This window comes from Colias eurytheme, chromosome 27, assembly GCF_061535395.1.
Source record: "Colias eurytheme isolate Ceu_HAF_F1 chromosome 27, ilColEury1 Martin Lab GWU primary, whole genome shotgun sequence".
Classification (NCBI taxonomy): domain Eukaryota; kingdom Metazoa; phylum Arthropoda; class Insecta; order Lepidoptera; family Pieridae; genus Colias; species Colias eurytheme.
The window spans coordinates 361,465-375,101 of record NC_143006.1 but is presented as its reverse complement, the minus strand read 5'-3'; the positions used below and the strand labels follow the sequence as shown (position 1 = coordinate 375,101).

The following is a 13,637-nucleotide window of genomic DNA, read 5'->3' as shown; positions in this document are numbered from 1 at the left end:
TTTTCCCAGTAATATCATGCAAATTTAATTTTTCAATCATGGATATTGGTTTTTGAAATTATTTTACTTTATCCGTTAAATGTTCCCGTTTTAATTTGTTTATATTATTTAAGTTTGAAGTAGAAACTAATCAGTTTTAGCTTTAGATTAGTCTATAAATTTCACGGTTGCAAATGAGGTTATACTAAGCTCTGATATTACTTCATTTGCATTTCATGATTAGGTAAGTTTGTATTAATAAATACATCATTAAGAATATTATCGATTGTTTAACTATAACAAATTACAAGCTATAAGATCTCTTTTAATATTTTTATTAGTTTTTATTATTCAGAACAACTCGGATTGTACTCGAGAAAAGATGTCTTGTACAGGTTTTAACAAATAAAAGACGTCTCGATCTCGAAAAAGATGTAGCGTTTATTTGCATATTTCAGACTAAAATAACAGATATTTTCCTAATATAAAATTTGATATGCAATATCATTTTGCGTATGTACAACATGCCAAAAAATGAAGACGAAATTTAATTCTCTTTAAAATATGTGATCACTCTTAATACACAATAATTTTTCATTCTTGCTTTTTTCTGTTACATAAATATAAATGTAACTTAAACAGAAAAAAGCTACTATATATTACGTAAAACTGAAACGTAAAGTTTTGTTCGTAAATAATGAATGAAGCGCTTACAAGCTCCGCTGAAACTTTCAGTGACATAGTAGTCGCGTCGAGCGCGCGTCGTACGGACGTGCACGGATTTGTTATTTGTTTATTGTTTATTTGTTATTGTTTATTGTTTATCATGTGACGTGGATGTGTAGTGTAGTGTTGGGTGCAAAGGTTGGAGTTGGATTTTTTGAAAATGTGATTTAATTGGTATAGGTTAATGTCTTTTGTAGGTTAGTCTAAGTATTTTGATAGCTAGGATCTTATTGAAGTAATCCAATTAATTGGTAATAATGAGTTATTATTTACTTGGTAGGAATAAGCAGTTATTATTTTCGTATTGATTCGTATAAGTATTTTGCTAAAATGTAAAGAAAGGGTCAAGGGCGGATCCAGCTTTAGTGCCAGGGGGGGGGTCACATAGACGTGGTCAATTTTCAAAAGCTATACCTATTTTGGTAATTTAATTGATACGTAGATTTAAAAAAAATTGGTAAAGTGCGAGTCGGATTGGCGAACCAAGAGTTCCGTACAAACATTTTTATATGTTTTAATATTAAATTTATGCTTTTTGCAATTTTTCCTTTATCTGTGCTATAAGACGTAAGCTTCTATTAAATAAAGATTAAATATCAAGATTCTGTGTTCACGGGAAGTACCCTGTAGGTTTTGATTCCTGGCAACACTTGCGAATGTTGATAAGCATGAAATGTATGTTTTAGCAATTTTTCCTCCATCTGTGCTGACATTGCTTTTAACCAAATTTGAGAACTCTGTGTTCACAGGAAGTAGTACAATACCTATAGATTTTGATTCCCTTGCGATAATGTCGAAATTTGCGATAATTTACGGCATAAACGGCTGTATCTTTTGATTGCGTTGGCTTATAAGTTTGATTTTTTCACAGATATAAGGAACCGTAGATTTGAGTATTCGGTATGAATTTCAGATGGATACTCCCACGCGTTCCTGAGAAAAAGGGTCTTGATAGGCAGACAAACTTGAAAAATAGATATTTTTTGCAAATATTCCTGTATCTGTATTATAAGATGTTGCTTTGTACCGAATTTCAAGATTCTGAGTTTACGGAAAGTACTCTGTAGGTTTTGAGTTTTGATTCCCTTGCGAATGTCGAAATTTGCGAAATTTTTCGGCATTTACGGCTGTATCTTCTGATTCGTTGACATAGAAGTTTGATTTTATTATAGCGTAAAGGTATTATAGACTTGAGTTTTTGGTATGAATATCAAGTTAATACATGTCAGCGTTCATGAGTAGGTAAGAGGGTTGTAAGTTAAAATTTTTTTTTAATATTTTTTTATATTATAATCTAAGGAAAAATTCATGCTTTTCGCAATTAGTAAACAAAGTCGTTGTATCTGTGCCAATGTCCCTATGTATGATTAAATCTTTAAAACTACGCAACGAATTTCGATGCAGTTTTTTTAAAGATAGAGTGATTCAAGAGGAATAGTATATAATTTATAAGGTTTTAGAGAAAGCGGGTGAAGCCGCGGGCGGTAAGCTAGTCTGCGTTATAAGACGTTTGATTGTACTAAATTTCATGACTCTGTGTACTCGGGAACTACCCTGTAGGTTTTGATTTCTTAGGGAGTGTCGAAAAATTTCAGCAATTACAGTTGCATCTTTTGATTGCGTTGGCTAAAACGTTTGAATTTTTCACAGCATCAAGGGACCGTAGACCGTAGGATTTAGACATTAGCAAGGGAATCAATACCTGCAGGGAGCACCCTGTCCCGTAAACACAGTCTTGAAATTGAGTAAAAAGTATCGTGTTATAGCACAATGTAGTAATAACTGCGAAAACCCTAATTATTTAATTAAATTAAATAAAAATATATTTTTTAAATACTTTTAAACTTACAATCCCTTTACTCATGAACGTCTACATGTATTTAATTGATATTCACATCAGAACTCAGGTCTATAATAACTTAAATCTGTTATTTAATTCAAATTCTATGTCAAGTGTCAACGCAATCTGAAGAAAAAGCAATTAGAGCCGCATATTCTGTAATTCGCAACTACTTAGTTGCAAGGGAATCATCAATCAAAACCTACAAGGTACTTCCCGTTAACACAGTCTTGAAATTTGGTTAAAAGCAACGACTTAAGCACTTACAAGCACAGATAAAGAAAAAAATCCTTTAAACAAAATTGTAAGATACAACATAATGAAAAAATATGTTTGCTCGGAGTCCTCGGTGCGCGAGTCCGACGCGCACTTGGCCGATTTTTTGTTGTAATTTGATTGTATTTCTATTGTTCATTTAAAAAAAATTTTGTTATTTTATGTCTTATCCACGAACTGGGATATTTCGATATTTGAGGTTTTGTGTGAAAAGTGTAACAGCAAAAGTTGTAGAAAAAAGATTAATTACATACAACTTTACGATTACACTTTATTCCGCAGTTATAGTTATTTTTTTTAATGTGTGGAAATTTTAAATTGTAGTTAAATTACGACCACAGGTCGACCCTAATAAACTTTTTCTATAATTTTTGTTATATTCTCTTCCGTTACCGTTTGTAATTGATTTCATTGTTCTATATTACTTTTATGTCTCAAAATTCAATAAAAACATCATATTGAACAGTATTAATTTGTTAATTTAAAAAAGTTAATATAAAATTAGTGGTCCTTTTAGGTCGTGGACCTAGCCCAGGGGGGGGTCATGACCCCGTGACCCCCCCCCTGGATCCGCGCTTGGAAAGGGTGTCGTATGATCTATGTCGTATTAAATTGGTTTGTCTGCATCTATGTAGAGGTAAATGTATGGAACGATTGTACCTATTTCAACCACGTTTTGAACGATTGAAAGATACTACTACATACAGACGTATTATAATAAAGATGCCTATATTTTAACATACAGAAATATTCGTTAAATTCAGGCATACCCAGGGCGGACGGTTAGCGTTAAAATAACTTAACAATGATATTTTTCATTGTTCTCAATACAATTCATATTTGTAACAACAAATCAGTAAATCTTATATATAAAATTCTCGTGTCACAATGTTAGTCTGCATACTCCTCCGAAACGGGTGGACCGATTCTCATGAAATTTTCTGTGCGTATCGGGTAAGTCTGAGAATCGGCCAACATCTATTTTTCATATGTACCACGGGCGAAGCCGGGGCGGACCGCTAGTAATATAGAAAAGTGTTATAAAACTCTATCGATAAATTGCATTAAGTGCAAAAGGGTCTGTTTTATCATTAACTAGGAATCTACGCGACTGTCCAATCGATGGGTGATGTTTTAAAGAAAAATAAACCATATATCATTGTGATAAGGTTTATTTTGTGATAGCTGGGTATTAGTCACAGGGTAAATCTTTTATTTTGAAATAAACAACCTCTGACTAATCACAGGTAGACGCGGGAAATGAAAACAAATTAATTATTGTTGTCATTAATTATGCAATGAAAAATACAATTGTGAATAACTAACTCTTATATACCAATTATTGGTAATGTTTTTAATGTAGGTAGGTGTTTTAGAAAACTTGAATTTGAACGATGTCACATTTTCTTTAAAATATTTATATAACCAAAAATGCGAAGTCAATATCAAAAATTGAATATGCCGGATCCATTTTGTATATTGGTTTTTTTGTATAATTAAGTAAAAGTATAAGTTTTATTTCAACGTCTATTTCTGAGGTAATACAATATTCACACTCAATATTTAAAATTAGTATTCGCCTACAGTTACTCTCCAATATTCAAAGGGCGTCCACAAGAAATTACTACACAAATTGGCTTATAAGTTATCCCGTAAGAGATCAATGCTATATTCGCCGGCTCGGAGACGAGCGGGCGCCGAAATTACAAGCGCCAGCTTATTTATGACCTCCTCGATTGATACGATATTAGTTTTTAAGTTTTGGATAGGATGAAAAAGATTATTAAGAGCAAAGAAAGAGGGCAGCAATTGTTATAATTTTAGATAACTGAGATAATGCAGAAGTGCAGTGTGAGGTACCTAAAGTAAGTGATTATAATCATAATTATAATTTATAATTAAAAAAAAATCGTAAAATCACGTACGTTTTTGATAGATTCAACAACACAGTAAAAATGTTCTTGTAACTCCATTTATTTTTTATTATTCACGATAGTATGATAAACTCATGATATTATTGTATTGTCACCGGTCCTTGATAAGTGTACACAATTTGAATTAAATCTGTCCGTTGAAAGTGGGTCAAAATCGAGTGTAAAGCATTCAATTACATACAAACATACAGGTGAAGTTAAAAAGCACAGCGCTTGAACTTGCCACAGAGTAGGAACACACAGAGGGTAAAGCTGATTATAATTAGCGCATTACTCACGCTCTCTGTGACTAGCGACCGAGGCATTGACGCCCGGAAGGCAGAACATGTTTTATTTTTAGTTCAGTTTGTATAGACACTAGTTCTAATGAATAAGTGATGTGGAATTTTGTGGCTCGTCTATTCTTTGTTTATTCGTAATGGATTTTAGTTTTAATTTCACGAGTTTCGAGAAGATGTAGGTTTGAAACGTCTTTTCGTGATTAATAACTTTTAATTAAGTTTATCTATATTATTTAATTCGACGGTTACAATGAACGAATTTCATATCAGACAAAAATTATTACTATTTCTAAAACTTTTTTTATTGGCAGCAATGAAAACAATAAAATATCCATAGAATAAACGAAGAGCAGTAAAATATATTGTATTATGTTATTATACAATTGCTCCAATCAAACGGGGTAAATAAATAGATATTTATAGGGTTTCTATTGTTATGAAGCAGTGACATACAAGCGGCTTGGCTGACATGTTATTTATGAGGATTATAGTTCAGGGTTCATGTATCTTTGCAGACGTTTATCTCTTTCAATTTTAAATAAAATAAAAAGCTTTTTCTGTGAATAAGTGAAATGTTTCCATTTATTTGTGAGCTTGTTATACTGTAATTATTGTAACTATTACCTACACAAATTTCTTGTATCACACGACTTCTCAAAAGCAATTGAATTATAGCCTGTGGGCTGTGTCTTTCTCGATTATGATAGAATTTTAACGATACTATAAGCATAAATCTTTACAAGCATGTAACAGTTATGGTTAAATTTGTTAAATTTTTTAAAAATAAAATGTGAAAATATAAGTTTACCACCAAAACAAGCAATGAAACGAGCAATTAATAGTTGTTACAAAAATTTACCAACGCTTTTTTACAACTACCCCCATAAACAACGTTATAAACCGGTGCTGTGCCGCGCTTTCTATTAGTTTAATGATGTTAGTCGACGGGTGCGGTCGTGACAAGGGCGCGGGGGTAAGACGAGGCGATGGAAAGAGCGGGTTGATACGCTTTGTGGATGCGGGATCGTTTTGATACGCGGTATTTCATGTGTCATTATTTCTTTGTATGTATAATAATTACCAGGCTCTACATATAGGTAACTAGCTGCTCCGCGCGGTTTCACCCCCGTGGCTCCACTCCTGTGCGTCGTAGCGTGATGATATATACCCTGCAGCCTTCCTCGATAAATGGGCTAAATGGCTATGGCTAAATTTTTCAAATCAGACAAGTAGTTCCCGAGATTAGCGCGTTCAAACAAACAAACTCTTCAGTTTTATAATATTAGTATAGTAATATTATAAAACTGAACTAATTTAAAGTAAAAAATATTATACCACATAGGCCACCTAATATTAACCTCAGCTATTCAGTGTTATTTATCACACATTTACGCTCCGTTTCGAATATGTGTTTCTGGGGTGATTGACGTGCGAATTACGAATTCCACTCCGAACACTTAAATAGATAATGCAACACAGCGGTGAATAGAATGTCGAAAATAGATCGTTAACAAGTTTATACAATTTGTTGTTTGTGTTGTTCGCTCATCTAACCCCTCGTTTTCACCAAGAAACAAGTTAAATACTAGTTTGATACAAAACTTGTAGAATACTTTTCAAAACATAATTATTTATTTTACACATGTATTGAGACTGTCTCAAACATTCTTTCGTTCACACTTTGTAGCCTACAAGTATTTATACAAGTATAAAACACATTTGCGTTTACACTGAAGTCTGTGACATGGTAGAACTTGTCTGATCCATTGATAGCGTTCTCACCTACAAAACACAGTCGTGGTTTAGATAAGTATTGTTTATTTTATTGCAATTTCTGTATAATACTAGTAACAAACAAGTTTTAAACTTTATCCATGTTTGTTGGATAAAGTTTTCAACATACATACATATCACAAGTTTTTTTTTAATAGAAATTATAAAAGTAGGTACGACTGAATTTGTCTCGAATTCTACAAGTATTGCTACAAGAAAAACAAGAGATCATAAACATGTAGGCAACTTAGATCAGGCAACTAGAAGTTTTCAACCAACAAGTTTCATATAAGTTATCCTACATGTATAAAATTTTGTATACAACATGTTTTACACATGCCTATGGGAAACAAAACATTGCGTCAAATTTGTAAAATACATGTATTATACCTTGGTGAAAACGAGGGGTAATGGCCACTCCGAAGACTTCGCTTTGATCGGGTTCCTGCGTCACTCGCCTGACGTCTGTTTGAACGACATTATATTCAAAACAAATTGATTTTTATGTAGGCACGATGTTGTTTTTTGCGCAGCGAAGATGTCCAGTTTGTTGATAAATATTTACCCGTGTACTTTGATATAAATCGCGTCGATCATGTTTTATTGGATATTTTTGGCGCAGGTTTATGAGGAAGGAGTGTTTTGAAGGCAAAAAACACCGCCTGAAAACACCTATAAAAATAATTAATTGAATTTGTCTATCTATACAGGGTGTAATCGTTAAGTGTGCACAGGCGATTTTTCCGTAAGTATTACAGATAACAAAAAACTTTAAACTGATATCGAAAGTACTTAACCTAATGAGTAAAATGGCGGTAATAAATTTTTAAAAATAAATCGAGAAATATCCAAAAAATTATCTTTAAACCCTCCCATACATTAAGTATGAAATATGAATATCCCATATGTAACATTTAATATGAAAGATTTTAGCTTTCTTTTTCTTTTTTGGTTTTCTGCTTTAATTACTTCGCAAATTTGAAGTGGCATTTTCCACGCTTTTTCCGGACATTTTCACGCATTTTCCGGATATTTTCCACGCATTTTCCAGACATTTTCCGGACATTTCTCAGGCACTTTCCGGGGATTTCCAGGCATTTTCCGGATATTTTCCGGACATTTTCACGCATTCTCCGGACATTTTCACGCATTTGCCGGATATTTTCCGGACATTTTCACGCATTTTCCGGACATTTTCACGCATTTTCCGGATATTTTCCGGACATTTTCACGCATTTTCCGGATATTTTCCGGACATTTCCACGCTTCTCCCGGACATTTTCACGCATTTTCCGGACATTTTCACGCATTTTCCGGATATTTTCCGGACATTTTCACGCATTTTCTGGATATTTTCCAGGGATTTTCCAGGCATTTTCCACGGTTTTTCCGGAATTTTTCACGCATTTTCCGGATATTTTCCAGACATTTTCCGGTTATTTTCCGGACATTTTCACGCATTTTCCGGATATTTTCCGGACATTTTCACGGATTTTCCGGATATTTTCCAGGGATTTTCCAGGCATTTTCCACGGGTTTTCAGGAATTTTCCACGCATTTTCCGGATATTTTCCAGACATTTTCCAGGCATTTTCCGGATATTTTCCGGACATTTTCACGCATTTTCCGGATATTTTCGGACATTTTCACGCATTTTATTTTCCGGACATTTTCACGCATTTTCCGGATATTTTCCGGATATTTTCCGGACATTTTCACGCCTTTTCCGGATATTTACCAGGCATTTTCCACGGTTTTTCCGGAATTTTCCACGCATTTTCCGGATATTTTCCAGACACTTTCCAGGTATTTTCCGGTTATTTTCCGGGAATCTCCCAGGCAATTTCCGGGGATTTTCCGAGCACTTTCCACGCTTCTCCCGGACATTTTCACGCATTTTCCGGATATTTTCCGGACATTTTCACGCATTTTCCAGGGATTTTCCAGGCAGGTTCCACGGGTTTTCCGGAAATTTATTACGCATTTTCCGGATATTTTCCAGACATTTCCCAGGCATTTTCCGGGAATTTCCACGCATTTTCCGGATATTTTCCAGACATTTCCCAGGCATTTTCCGGTTATTTCCCGGGGATTTTTCAGACATTTTCCAGACATTTACAGGCTATGTCAGGGAAATGTCCGGAAAATGCCTGGTAAATATCTGGAAAATACCCGGAAAATGCGTGAAAATGTACGGAAAATGCGTGGAAATGTCCGGAAAAACGTGGAAAATGTCACTTCAAATTTGCGAAGTAATTAAAGCAGAAAACCAAAAAAAAGAAAAAGAAAGTTAAAATCTTTCATATTAAATGTATATGGGATATTCATATTTCATACTTAATGTATGAGAGGGTTTAAAGATAATTTTTTTGATATTTCTCGATTTATTTTTAAAAATTTATTACCGCCATTTTACTCATTAGGTTAAGTACTTTCGATATCAGTTTAAAGTTTTTTGTTATCTGTAATACTTACGGAAAAATCGCCTGTGCACACTTAACGATTACACCCTGTATATTAGGCTAGTAGTAGATTACTATGTTTTTTCACTTGTAGCTGATAACTGAATAAAATGTACCTACTTTCAACTTTATACAAAACAGACATTTTCAGGAAATTCATCTGAAAATTAAACTAAAGTTTGTCATTTGAGATATTTCACGTTTGAGTACGTTTGAGTATACAAGCGAAAAAAAAGAAAGATTTCAAGCCCCTTTGCTAAAAACGTCTCAAACCGCGTATTGTATTATCCTCAAAAGATAGCGTAGCTCGAAAGAAAGGGTTCTCTTCGAGAGCTCAGAGCCACCCCCGGCCATACAGATACCATATAAGTGCATATAATATCGAGAATATTATTTCCTTATGCACCCACTTAGTGTGTTATGAATCGTGCTTGCAAACATAGCGCGGTAAATAAAAATATAGTGAAAATAGGTGTATAGTAAAATATTTTTGCAACTATTACGAGTTGAGGTGCGAAATTTTCGTAAAATTTTGAGAAAAGATGGTTAAAAAGTTTGATTGTATTTCGGTCTGTGTGCGGTTTACTTTTGGTGTTGATAGTGCGTTTTTTGTGATATTATTTTGTGTTTTTTTATTTTCAACACAATATGCTAATGTGGGCATCATTTTGGCATCATATTATGTTTTTGTTCTGTCTCGTTTATTAAATTTTAACTGTATACGTTGTTTGGTGCCAAATATAAGTCTCTGTTAATGTATGTGTCTAACAAAATACTAAATTTCGTTTCGTTATAATAAAGGTTATAAGGTTTAAAAGCAACTTCTCTAAAATGTCAGATAATCAATATTTACGTAAGATACACCTAAAATCATGTAGCCTATACTTTTAAAGCATTGTCATAGTTATGCACTTCACGGAAAATCAACTTTACTGATATCAGGATATTAAGAATCAATCCCCGTAAATAATTAGCAAACTGTAACCAATAATAACAATTGCTATGGTTTATTTATATACATTGAGGGTGTCAATGTACAGCTATATCAAGCAGGATGCGATACCGCCGCCCACGGCCCGTGCCGTGGTGTATTGTAGTTTTATCAACCATTTCGCTATGTGTATGACGTCAAAGAGATGGACGCTGTAAGAGAGAAAAGGTCTAAGGGCTGATTTTTCAATCCTTGGTTAAAACTTATTCGTCGAATAATGTAAAAACACTACCATTTTAAAAACGTATTTTAATTGCCCGTATTTGACAGTTTACGTGACATTTTAATATTATCGTGTAATACTTTATTGGACGGATAAGTTTTATCCAAGCAGTGAAATATCGGCCCTAAATTTTTAATAAGACTTTTTCTGTCATTGAAAATTGTGTGTATGAAATAAATATATTTTTCATTTTCATTTTCAAGACTAATAATACTCGAAGAATTTATATGAGAGCAATCGTATTTCCTACCAATATTATATTCGCGAAAGGTTATAAGAATGTAGGAATATATGGAAGTTTGTTATTCTTTCACTTAAAATAGCTGATCGGATCTGTTTTCTATATGAAATTTTGTATTGAGATAGCTAATAAAAGGCTACATAGCATTTCGTCCGGGTGCCAAGCGAGTGAAGTCACGAAATCCAACTACTAACTTATACACAACTTAAAATTAAAATTATTTTTACATATCTATGTAACAGTTAAGTTAGCCAATAATGAAATAGACAAGTTGACCTTATACATAACATTCCCAATGGAAGTGACCCGGTTCCGTTCCTCTGACGTCACAATTGAGTGGTAACTTCTAAAATGTCAGATATGCTGAAGGAGAAATTACAATGAGAATTTAACGGAGATATGTTGCTGGACAATTGAATTGTTTGCCTGGACGTTAGATGTTTCAATTCAAGCAAACAATAAGCAAAATATCAAAATCTATTCAAACATTTAGGAACTATGTAATAACTCCTGTACTCCTCACAAAACATACATTAATACGACTATTCCAATTTACTGTATTTGGATGAAATTGTTATGGAACTTGTAAACATGCTGGAATCTTTAGAACAATAAAAATCACATACAATGTTATTTTCAATACGAGTTTTTAAATCTAATATTATTAAAAGCAATTATTATTTCATACCGTTCACTTAGTTCACTATGAAAGGAAAAACGGACTCTAATATATAACAATTAAGGGAACTCATTTCTAAGTTTCAGCAGAACACTTGACTATTTCCCGAACAATGAAAACAATTAGGTGCTCTGAAGTGTCCTATTTGCTAGTAAACGAACCGTATTTTGGTGGGCCAGGGCCGGATTTGGTATTTGGCGCCCTAGATATTAAAAAATCGAGACTAAAGGAATTGGTTACATACAAACATACAGGCGAAGCTAATAAAAGCGTGTTACTTTCGCTAAAAATAGATAAATACGTCTATATTTATATAGTTGTGTGTTAATAAATTAGCTGTAATGGCTTGGTTGCATTTACGTAAACTTTCTCGTGTAAACTTATTAAAAATAACTGCTAATGACATAAACACGTAATGTAGCATGTGTAATGTTATTAGTTATGATTATGATAAATAACTTATTTTCGTTTTGTGAACAGAATAATGAGTCTTGAGTTAGTGTGTTGAGAGGTTAAGGAACTAATTAAACTATAACAATTTGCAACCTACAGGTCGTCAAAATCTAAATAGTGCAGTGAACATGAAGTACATATTATAGAGAACGCTTTGTATTGCGTTTATAATTTATTTTTACGAGAATCTTTAGCTTCCTTGATTAAATATATGCTTTACCAGAAATTGTGTTTTAATGACAAATTAGTAAAAAAAATATTACGTGCAGGACACAAAAAAAGCCCTATTGTCTATTTGTTGCGATCCGTCCCTATGATCATTGTCGGTAGTCGGTGTCGTCACGGCTCCGCAAAGGGCCAATAGAACAGCGGGGTATGGGGTCAAGGTCCCGGGGGACGCGTGGAACAGTTTAAGGATATTATACTTTTGTTTTTGCTAAAGGGAACCGAGATTTGTTGAGCCTTGAGGGACGTACAAATATTTGTAAGTGGTTCTTTTTTGTTGTAGTCGCAGATGTAGCTTTGATAAATACGGTCTGAGTATAGGTTGCGGTCTGCCCCGGCTTCGCCCGTGGTACATATTTCGCAATAAAAAGTAGCCTTATGTCCTTTCTCGGGTATCAAAATATCTCCATACCAAATTTCATGCACATTGGTTCAGTAGTTTAGGCGTGATTGAGTAACAGACAGACAGACAGAGTTACTTTCGCATTTATAATATTAGTATGGATGTATGATGGTATGGTTAAAAGGATTGGATGTAAGAAATTGTCTTGCGGCTCTATACTCTATCTCTTGTATGAAAAACAACATTTTATAACTGTAAAGGCGTATTCGAAGCCTCATAAACGCACTGAAATTAAAACCAATTGCATAAAGATAGGGATACATAGTGGTAGGTACTCAATATTTTGCTTTATATATGTTTTATCATAAACAGATAACAAAATGATTTTCATGCTTATATGACACATTTTTATCGTTTACTCGTCCATTAAAAACTCGAGATTCAGTACTTTTATCATCATACAATCAAAACACCACACTTCCATAGCTTTTCCATACAAAGCTGTCGTTTAAAAACAAAGCAATGTACGCAGTAGCTGACTATGCGAAAACACGAAGTATAGTTCCAATGAAAAGCAACCCCCGAGGTGTCGTCTGCGAGGTACTATCTAGCCTGGGGGTTTCAGGGAGCGGGTTCAAAGGATTACTATCACAGTGGAATGTTTATCTGATGTAATATGTGTTAGGTGATGGAAAAGTTTTTTGGTTTTAGTAGCCCATGTTTGTACGTTGTTTTTAGATGTAGAATAGTGGAATGTCCCAAGTTGGTGAATGAGGTTAGTTTCAAAATTATGTTGAACAGGATTTTACGCGCGAATGTAAATAGACAAGACAAGGATGGTATTTGGTTATGAATTAAACATTAAGCTAGTTTCGGATCTCATAGTATGTACTGTTTTCCCATTTTCGAACTCGAACCGAATCAGAAATATATTTTCTTATTAGCTTACTTGTACCTTATAACGATTTATGATATTGTCCTAAATTATGTCTATTTATCAGTTATATACATAAGCTATTCCTCACCTAAATCTTCAATAAGCCGCCCTACAATTTCAAAACAATCGATTGAAACACACGCCGTAATAAATTCATTATGGATGTGCCACGTGATCTATTACAAATGCAATAAATATTTTTCCCGCGCGGTGCATTAGCGTGCGATAAATCGGGCGAGCGGCTGGCGCGAGTGGATGGCTCGTGTCGCGTGCG

General features: G+C 33.9%; 1 protein-coding gene across 1 annotated transcript in view; it reads left to right on the top strand.

Moving 5' to 3' along the window:
- RhoGEF2 (Rho guanine nucleotide exchange factor 2) overlaps positions 1-13,637 on the top strand; it is a 184,491-nt gene that overhangs the window by 69,004 nt on the left and 101,850 nt on the right. The window lies entirely within an intron of this gene.